Source organism: Varanus komodoensis, unplaced genomic scaffold (genome assembly GCF_004798865.1).
Source record: "Varanus komodoensis strain SLA01 unplaced genomic scaffold, ASM479886v1 scaffold25, whole genome shotgun sequence".
NCBI lineage: Eukaryota > Metazoa > Chordata > Lepidosauria > Squamata > Varanidae > Varanus > Varanus komodoensis.
The window spans coordinates 7,965,794-7,980,226 of NW_025335661.1; the positions used below are offsets into that span (position 1 = coordinate 7,965,794).

Genomic DNA, 14,433 nt, shown 5'->3' on the forward strand with positions numbered 1-14,433 from the left:
TGTGCATGTTTCTCTACTAAACCATTTGCAATTTCTGAAAAATGACAGACAAGATTATTTTCTGTGGGTTAAGGAAAAAACAAACAAGATAAAATATAGGCTACATTGAAAACTATTCAGCAACATAAACAAATGCTACCTGTAAACATTACCTCAATGCACACATCAAATCTTCAGCATTCTGAGCAGAATTACTGTACTGAATAAAGCAAAATCTACACATTTCCTGTAATCCAATTTTTTTCCCCGAGGGCTCTGCTCAACCAAGTAAAGCAGCTTCAGGGTGAACAGAAGAGAGAGAGCAGAAGAGTGGCTATTTTAATATAGCAACAGCTGAAGAGAGACAATTCAGAACAGACAAAAGGCTGGGACTAAAAGATTCAGCTCTAGGACTTACACTCCTAGTAGCTGCTTTACCTTTTAAAAGAAGTCCTCAGGGAAAACAATAACTATACAGTACTCCTCTACATTGTGAGTATCCACTACACCAGGTTGGACACTTTATTATCTCTTACATTTCTTGCTATCTCTCTACCCCATCCAAGTTCAAGGCCTTTTGGACTGTCAACGGGAGAACATTTTACTTAGTAAGGATTAAAGACACGCACTATTGCTGAATGTTGCACAGTACTTTATTAGGGTGCCAAAGAGACAGGCCTGAGACCTTTAAAAGTGCTGGAATAATAGTCACGATGCCTATGGCTGAAAGAAGGTAAGGATGAGAAAATGTTGCGAAGTGGAACACTCCTGCCCAGCATGCCAGCTGGCCTTGCGCTTTTCTGGGATACTCCATACCATTCCCCTTTCCCAGACTCTTCCTTTCTTCTTCCCCAACAGTTCAGTCAGCATTCTGTGCACTCTGACCTTACTGATGTGTTTGTAATGTTCATTCTTAGGAGGTTTCCCCTAAAGATTCTGTAGTAGAAACGGGAAGGTAGAGGAACACAATGGTAAAGGGGATTGGGGAGGACATTTTTGTGGTGCATGTTTTCCAGACAATTTTTCCTGAAAAACTGGATAATTTTAATTGTGAAATACTTGCTTTTAACATAATGACAAAAATGTTTAAGATAAGGTACTCATATATTGCTAACTGGACGTTACTTCCTCAAAATGATTTCTAAAGGCTACATTATAGGAAGACTTTACAAGAAGACTTTATAAATTCTGGAACTCTGGAAGGTAGGAAAATGGGTCTATTAAATCTTTACTACAAGATGCACAGCATATGTCTTTTTTCTCCTTATTAAAAATATTGTTCTAATTTATCTATTACTGACACACAGGGATGGGCCAAGTCAAAGTCAGTTTTCCACCATGGATATATAGGATTGTTAATTTTCCATTTTCCCGCTGCAACAAAAATTACATTATTTTCCCCATTATTTCAACATTTCTGAAAAAAAATACTGAATACCTCCTTCCTGTCTATGGATGGTACAATTTTGGCTATGTAAGAATTCACACTTAGTTAATGAGTTTGCTATATACCACATTCCTTCTAAGCCAGGGGCAAGAAATCACTGGCAAGAAGAGACAAGACAGGGTAATCCTATGGTCCCTAGAAGCATCGCTAGATTTCCAGATCTGAGGTTGGAAATGAGCTCCAACCTCAAATCCCCCTCACCATACCTGCAGCAGATGCAGGAATAACTATGTCAGCTGCTTCTTTGAGGTCAGAAAAGCAACCTTAATAAGGGGTTTATGAGATAGGAAGGAGACAGGGAGGGGAGGAAACTACTGCTGCCACAGTAAGATGCATCCTGATGGTACTTCAGCCACCTTCCTTCCACTCTGCAGGGGTGCTGCTAAATATCTAAAATAGGGCTGCCTGCTTTGTAGAGTTGGAAGAGCATTACATTAGGTTAAATTACAGCATCATTTCTGAGGCCTACAAGCACAACCACATTCCCAAAAAGTGTCAGGGAAGAATGTGAATGATCCAGTGCTAAAATCAGCATAACTATTTTACATTTTTGTGTGTGCTAACTGCGTTTACTGAATCACCTTTAATAATTTTGTAATTCCGAACTAAATTACTTGGTTAAACCAAAACTCAGATGAATAAAAGGACTGTATTTTCACATTACAGATAGTCTGCTCCTGAAGATAGCTAAGTAATATATTACCCTTCTTTAATAAAATGCTGAGACTTTCCTAAGAGTCACTGAAAGACTGAAAAGACTGCCTGTGCTAAATATGTTAATTGCCCAAGAAAACAAATTTATTTTGTGTGGTCCTTCACGTGAACAGGAAACCTATCATTGCAAATGTGTAGTGTACTATGAAAACTCTCTGGAGAATTAGCTCATGGGCCTTCAACTCCCATCTCCAATCTACAAGAGCATTCCAAGTGGATCAGCTATATGAAACTTACCATACAGTCACAACATGAAACTATGTTGGGCCTAAAATTAGATAGTACTGCTACACCTCATGAAAAGGGCTAGTGACAAAGAAAGAAGTTGCCTCATTCAAACTGTGAAGGGGTAAAGTATACATGATTTGCTTTTAGTTTCATATTTGGCCCTCCTCCAGCATGGCTGAATGAACAGGATAGTTCAAGAACAAACTGTACCCAGCAGAATGATCACATGCTATGTAACCTATGATGGATATATAATCAAAGAGATTGAGAGGGAAATACACAGTTTTGCTACATATATCAATGCTTGTTGCTCTGAGATAGATACTAGGATTAACCAAGAAATGTCTCACTTTAGTTAATGCGTCTTTCCTTTACTTCTACTACCCAAACATAACAAACAGATGGATGGAAGGACAGAAACTTTCCTCTGGGGTGGATAAAACAACCATCTGCCTTATTTCTATTGTTTTCTTTTAAAAATCAGTTCTATTTCATTTCCCTGATTAATAACCTAGTTTAAACCAATATCTGGTTTAACAAAGCAAACATTTAAGGTCAACACTAATCATAACATAACACTGAATCCATGTACTTCTATTTCCCTTGAGTTTTAAGAGAAAGAGAAATGTAAACCAGGAGCACAAGGATGTGACTTATCAGGTAAACCATTCCACATAGTCACGTGTTACTTACTCATTAAAGGCACAAGCCAGACACAAGCCATCTGTAGGGTCACTATCCTACAATGCCTCACTTTGAGGAAGGATCCCCTGTAACAAGGCAGTAAGGGGAGGCTTGAGGGATGACACTGCCATGGCCTCCAAGGGTGGAAGTGGGGGCCGCAGTGGGTACTGCCACCGAGAAGGGGGCTGGCAGCAGCCACTGCCGTCGTCATGACTGTGGGGAAGGGAGGAGGTAGAAGAGGAGGGCGTGGTAGGCAGTGCCAGTCACTCCCAGCAGCACTGTGGCTTGGGATGCAAAGACAGGAAGCAGAATGATGCTCCACCTCAAGTGGTGGGAGGTCTTGCACCAGCCCTGGGAGCAAGACTGTGTCATGCAATATTGTGAGTGAGACTTTCATTTCACAGAAGACTTGGTCACTGTCTCAAGATACGATTGATCTACTCTTAGACACCACTCCTGAACAGTATAATCACAAGGTTTCTTTCATGCGAAACTATAATATATGGTGCATAAAATCACCATTATGAACAGTTTGCATACTTCTGAAGGATCTACCACAAGCCAGAGAGAATACTAAGATACTATTCTGAGAATACAAAGTAGGCTGTGGAAATACAAACACAAAACAGCATGAGATGAAACCCTTATTGTGTTTTGTACACATCCTCCTACCTCCAAAATACTACTTTCATTAAGTGACAAAACCTGAAATACAAAATTATGTGCAAGCATACATTTCACAAGTATATTTTGAAATGACACAGACACCCACACTCTCAGATATCCTGTCATATAGTATTCATATATAGTGCACATTTTCAATAGCATGATGTAATTCATAAAATACTGTGTGCATCTTATTTTGAGAGTTAAAATCAAAGAGTTTATGCAAGCAGAAAACAAAAAGCATATGGTAACAGGATTCACATGATCATCAGGAAAAGGTCATGGTGGCTTCCCTGCCCCTGTGCATGCCAAGTACGAACCGCATGATTTCCCTAATTATGCTTGTAATCTGCTGCACATTCCAAACCCAAGAAGGTCCACAGTGGAAGCAGCTTCCAAGCCATGCAGAAACCATGAGGCAGTTTCCAAGCTACCCCTTCCTGCATGTTACAGCAGGTTCAGACAACATGCCAATCTGTGTGCTGCAAGTGGAATCAGGGAAATCTCACGGAATGGCCCCAGCACAAGTGTGAGCACAGAAAAGAAGCTACCACGGTTTCTTTTCCCAACAGCTGTGTGAACTCGGACAATGAAGATACGAAAATTCCTCTTTAAGCAGGAGCTTTGAGACTGTGAAAGCTGCTAGATGGGAATATTTTATAATTCAAGTGGCACATCTTATTCACAGACATAATAAAGCACTGAAAAATTTTGTTTTATGAACATTTGAAATGATATGAACACAAACACTAAAAACAAATCGGAGCTATGACTGGAAGTGCTCCTTCTTGGAAAAAGAATATTTTCTTTCCTCACTAGTTGTATATTTTAGCTTTAAAAAATGAACTCTATTATAAGATGTTAAGTACATTTGGAGAGCAGCTTTCACAGTTTAAAGTTAGCATTTGGATACCCCTATTGTTTCTTATCAACAAATCAGTTTTTCCTTAACAACGCATAAACTGTACAGAGGGCAAGCACTTTAAGAGAAGGTGCTCTGACTTCAGTGTGTGCTGGTAAGGGTCGTTAACATTAATGACATCATTGCTGGCAGCTTGAAAATAGGGAAAACCTGTGTTTAATCCGTTTCCTACTCACCACAGGCTTCAAGCTAGATTCCCCAATAATATAGGTTTGTGGCTGACTGGTAATGCAAGAAAAATGTGCTTGAACAAAAAAAGAAGTAAAACGAAACGAAAGATCACCCTAGCCTTCATCTTTCACTGGAAGATACTTTTGACAAGTGGTCTACAAAAGACATGCAGATAACAATGAATGAATCTTGCTGGTCACCTGTCCCTTTTTTAAGGCTGTTCAACAAGAGGATATAAGGCATTCTATTATCAGCACATACTAATATTCCAAATACATGTATCAGAAATCAGTGGAATTCTCTTTTCATGGTACTTAAAATGAGTTGGCATTTTATTTATTTATTTATTTATTTAGGAAGCTTCTATGCTGCCCCATTCACTGAAGCCTCAGGGATGCTCACAACAATAAATAACAACATAATAGAGCAGGTTGCTTACCTGTAACTGATGTTCTTCAAGTGGCCATCTGTGCATTCACACATATGGGTGCTGCACCTGCTCAGCGCCTAGGCCAGAAGATTAGAAAGCTAACGGTTTTTGGTGGGAAAATGCTCCCCTCCCCTCCCCCCTGCAGTATAAGTAGAGCGGAGCGTCTGCCATTTTACTCCATCTTGAAGACCGACGTTTGCCCCCTAACATTTGAAAAACAGCATCACAGCAAGAAAAATCGGTACCATAGGAATAACACGGAACTGACAGTAAGAAAAACAGTCCACTCACCGACACCATGCGGACCTGGCGGGTGAGTTGTGTGAATGCACAGATGGCCACTCTAAGAACATCAGTTACAGGAAAGCAACCTGCTCTTCTTCGTCGTGGCCTCTGTGCATCACACATATGGGTGATTACCAAGCTTACCAGACTTGAAGGAGGGAAGGTGTCATCAGTGAAAAATGGCAGAGAGCACGGCTCTACCAAAGGAACAATCCCTTCTGGCGCGTACATCAAGCCAATAATGCTTGGCGAAAGTACATGGAGCAGTCCAAGTTGCAGCCTTGCAAATATCCTGAATTGGAACCCCTGCTGCAAAGGCCAACGAAGTCGCTACTGCTCACGTAGAATGCCCCCTCGGAAGTGAGGGTAGGTCAATTTTTGCCAATTGATATGCTAGGACTATGGTCTGCACAATCCATTTAGACAGTTGCTGAGATGAGACTGGAGAGCCCTTGTCATGATCAGCATACTTGACAAAAAGTCTATTGGAATTCCTGAACGCTTCTGTGCGACACCTGTAAGAAGCTGGACAGTGCCTAACATCCAGCGTATGGACAGAGCGCTCAATCAGACTCGACGGAGATGGAAAAAACGCAGGGAGGACGATGTCTTGGTTCAAATGAAACGGTGTAGCCACCTTAGGAAGAAACTCGGAGTCCATTCGAAGAATGACTTTTTCCTTGGGAAAGTTCAAGAACGGTGGGTTTATGTGTAGAGCACACAGTTCACTGGCTCTTCTGGCTGAAGTGACTGCAACAAGGAAGGCAGTTTTCCATGAAACTAGGTGTAGATGCACTGTTGCCAAAGGTTCAAATGGAGGTTTTGTAAGGGCCTGAAGTACAACAGAAATACTCCATGTCGGCATAATAGGTCGAACCAACGGGTGCAAATTTTGTAGCCCTTTAAGGAAATGGCAAATCAGTGGTTGAGAAAAAAAGATGACCCCTGGATGCTGCCATGAAAATGTGAGAAAGCAGCCATATAGATTTTTATAGATGAAGGCTTGAGTCCCGAGTGATGAAGTTCGAATAGAAATTGCAAAATATTCTCGATCGAAGCCAACTCCGGAGAGAAGGAACGGGCATCGGCAAAGGAAGAGAATCTCCTCCACTTTGCTGAATACGATTTGCGTGTGGAAGGTCGTAGTGCAGATTCGAGAATTGCCTGGATATCTGAGGACAACATTGTCAGTCCCGAGACAGGCCTTGATGGTTCCGAGGGAGGAGTTGGTTGCGTAAGTCGTTGAAGTGAAAGTTCCATCAATCGGGACGGCAACGGAGCCGACGGAAAATTCAGATCTATCGGAAGTACCACGCTGTTAGTTTCAGCGAGAGTAGGTCCGGGTGTCGGGCTGTCCCGTTGTGTTGTGTTAACAGATGAGGAATAAATGGAAGTCATTGAAAAACTCCCCTGGACTGAGTGAGGAGAGTGGTGAACCAGGGTTGCCTTGGCCACCATGGGGTTATCAGAATTCCTGTGGCGTTGTTGTGCACGATCCTAGACACTACCTTCATGAGGAGTGGGATTGGAGGGAATGCATAGAAGAACAGGTTGTTCCAGTCAATCATTTGGGCATCTCCCCTCGAGTCCAGTCCCAGCCCCGCTCTGGAGCAGAACAGTCTGCACACCCTGTTCAACCGGGTCGCGAACAAGTCTATATCCGGTTGTCCCCATAACTGGAACAGCTGGTTGCAAACCACTCGATCCCACTAGTGGGTTGTTGACATCTGTCGGCTCAGTGTATCGGCTTCTACATTGTCGGTTCCCACAAGATGAACCTCCAGCATCGTGATGTCCCGAGGAATGCACCAATCCCAGATTTGCATTGACAAATGGGCCAGGAGAGGTGACTTTGTCCCGCCTGTTTGTTGACGTAAAAAACAGCAGCTATGCTGTCCGACGCAATCTGTACAACTTGGCGGTGTAGGACAGTTTCGAAAGATTTAAGAGCATTGAAAATTGCTAGAAGCTTGAGGAAGTTGATATGCCTCGCCGATCCCCGTCAGGTCCATGCCCCTTGGACCCGAAGTCCTGCACATGTTGCACCCCATCCGATGAGAGACGCATCGGTGTACACTGTCACAGTCGGTTGAGGTGGGCGGAACGGAACACCTACAGATAGGTTGCGTGAAATAGTCCACCACATCAGGGTATGAAGGATCGAAGATGGAATCCGCAGATTCCATTGGTTTGTAGATCCTGCTGTGGATGGAACGAGTTGTTGAAAAATAACTGGAGTGGGCGGAGTCTGAGCCTTGCGTGAGGCACAATGGCCACTGAGGCTGCCATGTGTCGCAACAATCTTTGTATAGTGATGGCTTGAACTATCCTTTGTCGTCGAATCTGATGAATGTGCGTACACAGGGTGGCCCTGCGGGACGGAGGAAGGAACACTCTTTGCAGGGTGGAGTCAATATGTGCCCTGATGAAATCGATGACCTGCGTGGGAACAAGTGACGATTTCTTAAGGTTAATACAAAGTCCGAGGTCGGCAAGTAAAGCACAAGTCACACGGACAGCCGCTAAAAGGTTGTCTTTAGTCTGTGACACAATTAGCCAATCATCTAAATAGGGGTAGACCTGTATACTCCAGAGCCGTAGGTGGGCGCAAACCAGGGCCATGCACTTTGTAAAGACTCTCGGTGCCGTAGCCAGTCCGAATGGTAGAACATTGAATTCGAAGATATCGGATCCGACAGTAAAACGTAGGAAGCGTCTATGGGAAGGATGGATAGAAATATGAAAATACGCATCCTTCAAGTCCATTAGGCGAACCAATCCCCTTTCCTCAGCAATGGAAGGATATTCTGTAAAGTGGTCATCTGGAACTTCCTTGGTTTGATATATCTATTGACTCCTCTTAGATCCAGGATAGGTTGAAGACCACCATCCCGTTTGGGAACTGTAAAGTATCTAGAATAGAATCCGTGTAGCCCATCGGTGCGAGAGAGTTGTCGAATTGCTCCCTTATGAAGAAGGTGAAGGACTTCGTCGCACATGGCGATGTAACCGATAGGGCTTGATGGAAGATGGCAATGTAAACCGGACAGGGCTCGATGGTGGAACGATATCGAATTCTATTCTATTTCTGAAGTGAATGATGGACAGCACCCACCTATCAGATGTAATGGCCTCCCAAATGGGAAGTCGGCCAAAAGGGAGAGGGAAAGGTGGGAGGTGAAGAGATGAATTGGTTCGCCGGAACTATCAACGGGGACGTTTCTCAGTGTCGAACCGCCTACATCCCTGGGAGAAGCGCTGTTGAGGCTGTTGCCTTCTACGTTGCTGGCGCTGGTGGAACTGCTGGCGAGGCTGATATTGCTGGTGCCCATAGGGTCTGGACCATGGCCACTTAAGTTTCACTTGTGGGAGTTCCATTCGACACGCCATCATACAGACTCGTGGATGGCTTTGAATTTTCTATCGGTCTTCACGTGGAAGAGGCCGGAGCCATCGAATGGCATTTCCTCTATCCTCGTCTTCATTTCCTCAGGGAAATTGCAGTTCCTGAGCCACGTGTGTCGTCGGAGGGAGATAGCGTTGACTATGGCCCGAGAATCAGTGTCTACGTGATGTCTCGCAGTAGACAACTGTCGAATGGCCACCTGCTTCGCTTCATTTAAGAAGACCTTGGCTAGGTCTGCCTGCTGGTCCGGGAGGAAGAAGACGACATTTTCCAGCTTCTGCATAATGAAGTACTGGTAACGTGCCAGTGTAGCCTCATAATTTGAAATACGCAAACCGAGTCCCGCAGCCATGTAGACCCGGCGCGCAGTTATGTCGACCTTTGTCCCTTCCTTATCTTGGGGTGTTGTATGTCCCCTAGCCTCCCCGCCCTGGGATGACTCGACCACCACCGAATTAGGCTTCGGGTGGCGCAGCAGGAACGGGATGTCGTCCTCTCGGACCCGGTACATAGATTCGTACCGGCGAGATGTCGCCTGCGGCTGAGCCAGTTGGTCCCAGGGCTGAACCATTGCCTGGCAAAGCGTGGTAATCAACGGTAAGGCAACAGTAGCAGATTGCTCCCCTCGGACGATGTCGTAAAACTGGTCTGTGCTGGGCCCAGGGCAGTGGTAGGCTTCTCCAGCGACCGGACTAGATGAGAAACCAGTTCCGAGAAAGAAACATGGGGCTCATCTGGGGATCCTGGGTCTTGGGAAGTAATAGCCATGTCCGGAGACGTGGAGTCTACTTCCGACTCGTCCAAGTCTTGATGGTAGCGGTAATGCTCACTTGACGAGGAGCTTTCAGGAGATGGTGGAGGTCTGTGTTCCGTACGGCCAGAAGTGGACAGTGCCTCTCTCGGGATCGACGGCAAGCGACGGTCCGGAGGAAAAAAGGCATATGGATGGAGTCCACTCTAGGCAAGATAGCCACCATAGCCGTGCATAGACAAGTCATCTGCATGGCGCTTCGATGAACGGCTCCTACACCTAGGAGGAGAGTCTGGTCTCTCAGGTGGCCCAACAGCAGGCATTGGCGTCGGGGAGTGTTGCCTCGGTGGGGCATCTCTAATTTCTCCATCAGAGATGGACTCCCTAAGCAGTGGCTCCTGTGGAGGAGACACGCTCTCAGGCCGAAGAACAGACCTGGGGGATCCCGGCGGCGTCACCTGCATTGCAGACTGCAGGGCCGGTCCTGAGGGAGTCGGTACCATGGCGGCAGTCGGGACCGAGAACCCTGACGAATCCAAGCCTCGGTGTTTGGGGCGATCGGGTTTCTTGCCCTTGTGGGCCGCCTTAGCCACCTTTTCTTTCCTCGGCTTCTTATGGCCAGAGGACCATTCCGGCTCTGAATGCTTACGCTTCTCCTTTTCTTTGGCTGGAGGAGAAGGTAGCTGTTGTGCTTCCATTGGAGCAGTGCCTTCATCCAAAGGGCACTGCAGCGGCGCGGCCGAAGTTGAGGCGAGGTGCTTAGAGGGCGCGGCCGGGGTAGAGGTGGAGCGCTAAAACGGCGCAGCCTAGGAGGGGGTAGGCCTTGAGACTAGCTGGTCAGATTGAAGCCAGGCCTGGTCCCAAAGTAACTTGCGGAGACGATTCTCCCTATTCTTCCTGGCCTGTTTGGTAAAGGCCGAGGCAGAGGAGGCATAAGTTGTGCGGGTCAGCGGGAGACATTTTGGAGCTGCACTCACTACACTTGTGGAATGCCGCCCGCTGTGCCATCGCGAAAGGAGGAGGAGATGATAGTACAGAGGGTAGGAATAATATTTTTGGTTTTGTTTTGTTTTTTTAAGAGAAAGAATGAACAGAGGAACTACAACAAGGGAAAGAGAAAAACTGGGATATATAACGAGGAAAAAGGTAAGTTGAACAAGATAACCATAAAGGAACACGTGGCGAGAGAGAGACGAGCAGGCATGAGGCACAGTGAACGGCGGTCGCAGAGACTGAGTAAAATGGCGGACGCTCCGCTCTACTTATACTGCAGGGGGGAGGGGAGCGGAGCGTTTTCCAGCCAAAAACAGTTAACTTCCTAATCTTCCGCAGGCGCAGCACAGAGGCCATGATGAAGAAACAATATAAAAACAATATAATTGGAGACATCCTGGCCAAAGATGTAAAATCAATAAATAATATTAACAATTAAAATGATGTTTAAATAAAAAGGTCTTGGCCTGGCGCTGAAAAACAAATAACGACGGCACCAGGCGGACCTCTCTGGGCAGCACATTCCATAGATTGGGCGCCACCACAGAGAAAGCCCTCCTCTGGGTACTTACCCTCCTAATATCCTTCACGGAGGGTTCCAGGAGAAGGGCCTCTCCTGCTGATCTCAGGGGGCGAGTGAGCATATATGGACGTAAGCGCTCCTTTAGGTAAACAGGACCCAATTTTATTCATCCATTTTGTAATGACCATTACACTTAACTACTTTCGTTTTCTTTCCCACCTGCTGATGCCCATTCTAACGGGTGGTACACTGAGAAAGTTGTGCTGAATTCCAGATCCCTGAAGTCCTTGTGCTGCCAAGTATTCTAATCCAGTTCTCAGTTTCCTTTAAACTTCAGCTCTGGTCTACAACACCTGCCCAATCACAAGAAGCCTGCTCTTTACCATGGAATCCCTCTTCCTGCTATAATCTCCCCTACAGCACAGTTCCTGTCACTGACCTCCTGAGCGATAACCTTCTGTTATATGCACTGTGTAGCCTTAGCTGCATGATACCCTGGCTGGGAGGTGCAGAGCATGTCTCTACTACCACAAGCTGTCACCTGTACAGGTACCGCCATGGCAAGACAGCTTCCAGAACATGCCTCTGTGAGTGAGCAACACTATATATCCAGCCTCTGCAGTCATCAAGGCATTGGAAACCTTTTGCAATCTGCCCCTTGTGTTCCCTAGCTAAGAGTCTGATTGTAAATAGATGCCTCAAGAAAATGAATGCAAATGCTTCAGTATAGTATAGCACGTACAGAATGCCACATTTTGCTGGTCTTGCGGACATGTCAGAAAGATTTCTCCTTTATGAATATACACCATAGGCAGATCTCCACAAATATGTTCAGTGAGAAGTGCACATGATCCTGTTTGACGTTGGGGAATGAGAGGGAGAATTTTACATGTTGTGTGGAGCTCTGCAATAAGCAGCAGCAGTGAGAGAAATTCACACTATGCCTGCCTATACTGAAATTAAGTGGGACCCCATGTGGGGACAGCTGCCTGTCTACATAAAGTGGAGAGAGGGAAGCAGCATAACCCAGTGATCAGCAGGAAGAAGGGGATGTAAAAATGAATCAATCAAACAAACAAAAATTTTAACTGACTAAAGTAACAGTTTAATTATATTTCAAGAATGTTATGCACAAGATTACTAATCAAAAATATGTAAGAATTTTCAAAGCAGCTATTTAAATTCCCTATTTACATCTTGCAGAATTGTCTCCTAATGAGATAGTCATACTTCTTTTCTAGAAATGAGAACTGAGAAAAACAGGCTTTTAATTTTCAAAGCATTCACCTTTGCCATCTTCCTCCCATCTTTCTGGCAGTTAATTTATTCTTTGTGTAGTGAAAAGGAAATATTTCTTCTTTTACTGGGTAAAACAAGAAATAACACCACTATCAAAATAATAGAGGACAGCTATATAAGTGAACCTTACTGTAAAAAAGATAGGAAAGATTGAAGCAATGTTCTTGATATCACCAGAAACTCAACAAAAGTGACACCATGAATGAAACATAAAAGCCATGCTGATTCAAAATAAAGGTTTATCAGCTTCAGCATTCTGTTTACAGAATGGCCAAGCTAATGCTAAGGCTTGATGCAAAACATTACCACAGTTTAAGAAAGCCATAGTGGCTTCTTTAAGCCAAAATGTGTACCATGTAGCATTTGCCTCATCACCTGCCCAGGCAGAGCTTGTCGTGTCATCTGAACCTGAGCAGCTTGGCTTGTTGGGATGGAGAAAACACCAAACCAATGGCCTGATGATAGCTTATTTTAGCACTGTTTCCTCCTCCAACAAGCCATGCTGCCAGGATTAGGATGACAGGACAAGTTGCGCCTACATATGTAATTAGGCAAATGGCACCCACAATGCACTGAAGCTTGTACAACCCACCATGGCTTGCATAAAAGCCTTGCATAAACACAGGAATATAGACCTACACTCTTCTCAAGACATGGGGTGGTCCATAACCATGCTCTGACATTAGCAGCAAAAGCATCGTCAGACAGATTGTGTTACCTATGCGCACAGTCTGGCAGAGAAAACAAAAGCAAAGGGAATGAAAGCAACCAAATTATTGAAGGCTGCTTTCTGTTCCACAAGGCAGGGAAGCAGTGCTCATCCACTGCATGAGGAACATGCATAACGACTTTGAAATTTCAACTTTAAAAAGAAACAACACGCATGTAACTAAGATCATAATGGAGGGCAGCACACATTAGAGCCATTTTGATAGTAGAGACTACCCGCTGAAAAATGAACAGCTCTCTAATTAATGTGGTGTACACATTCAAGAGGTAGAACAGGCCCCAGAAAAACGGAGATCAAATCCAGGTTCATTCAACATGCTCACTGGAGGACTTCAAGCCAGTTCCCTCAGCCTGAAAGGCTGTCTTGGCAATCAGAGAGGCCATGTACAAAGACTGCAGACAAGTGGGATTGAGCTTCAATAATAACAACAGCAGCAATAAATGTTGCACCCATGAGTCATCCAAATCTTCAAGCCAGATATAGTAATTATAAGTATCCGAATCAAATTGATCTCTTTATCTTTCCCCTCCTTTTTGTTCCACTTCTTGCCCTCTGCTACAGTGCCCAGTTTAAAAGCACCAGAGTTTGTTTGTTTATTTATTTATTTATTTATTTAAAGTTTTTGTATGCCGCCCCCTTGCTATATAGCCTCATATGGTATCTTTGTCCTTCAATAGCCATAAGGTCAAAGTTCTTGTGACCCTGAAGCTTTTCCTCACATGTGCTGATGGATGAGTCCATGGTGTGCTGATAGGTGCTAAGTTATGTCTTGATATAGTAAATGTTCTCAGTTGAATTCAGAAAAAAATGTTCTATTTCTATAAAAACTGAATTTGAGTAATTTGAGTAAAAAAAACCTTTGGTGAGATATATGGTAAGAAAATAGATTAGCAAATGAGTACTGGATGGTGTATTAGGAGATGGAGGGAAGTTTCTGAATGCACACCAAAGTAGGTGTATAGACAGGGGACCTATGTGTCAAGGAAGAGCAATCTTCCATTCACTATTGGCATACGAAGAATAATGGAAGTCAACATTTAAGATGCCTTTAAGAACCTGCTGCTAGTATGAGAAGACCCATTGATAAATAGGATGTGCAGCTTCTTTCTTGCTCCAGCATGCATATGGTCCTCTTGATTTAGCTATCAAGATATTTGGAACCTCAGTGTGATTAACCTCAAGAGCAGCACAGAATTACTTAATCT

The 14,433-nt window shown here is 44.4% G+C and overlaps 1 protein-coding gene across 1 annotated transcript in view; it reads right to left on the reverse strand.

Moving 5' to 3' along the window:
* Positions 1 to 14,433, reverse strand: part of IRS1 (insulin receptor substrate 1) — a 70,670-nt gene that overhangs the window by 332 nt on the left and 55,905 nt on the right. The window lies entirely within an intron of this gene.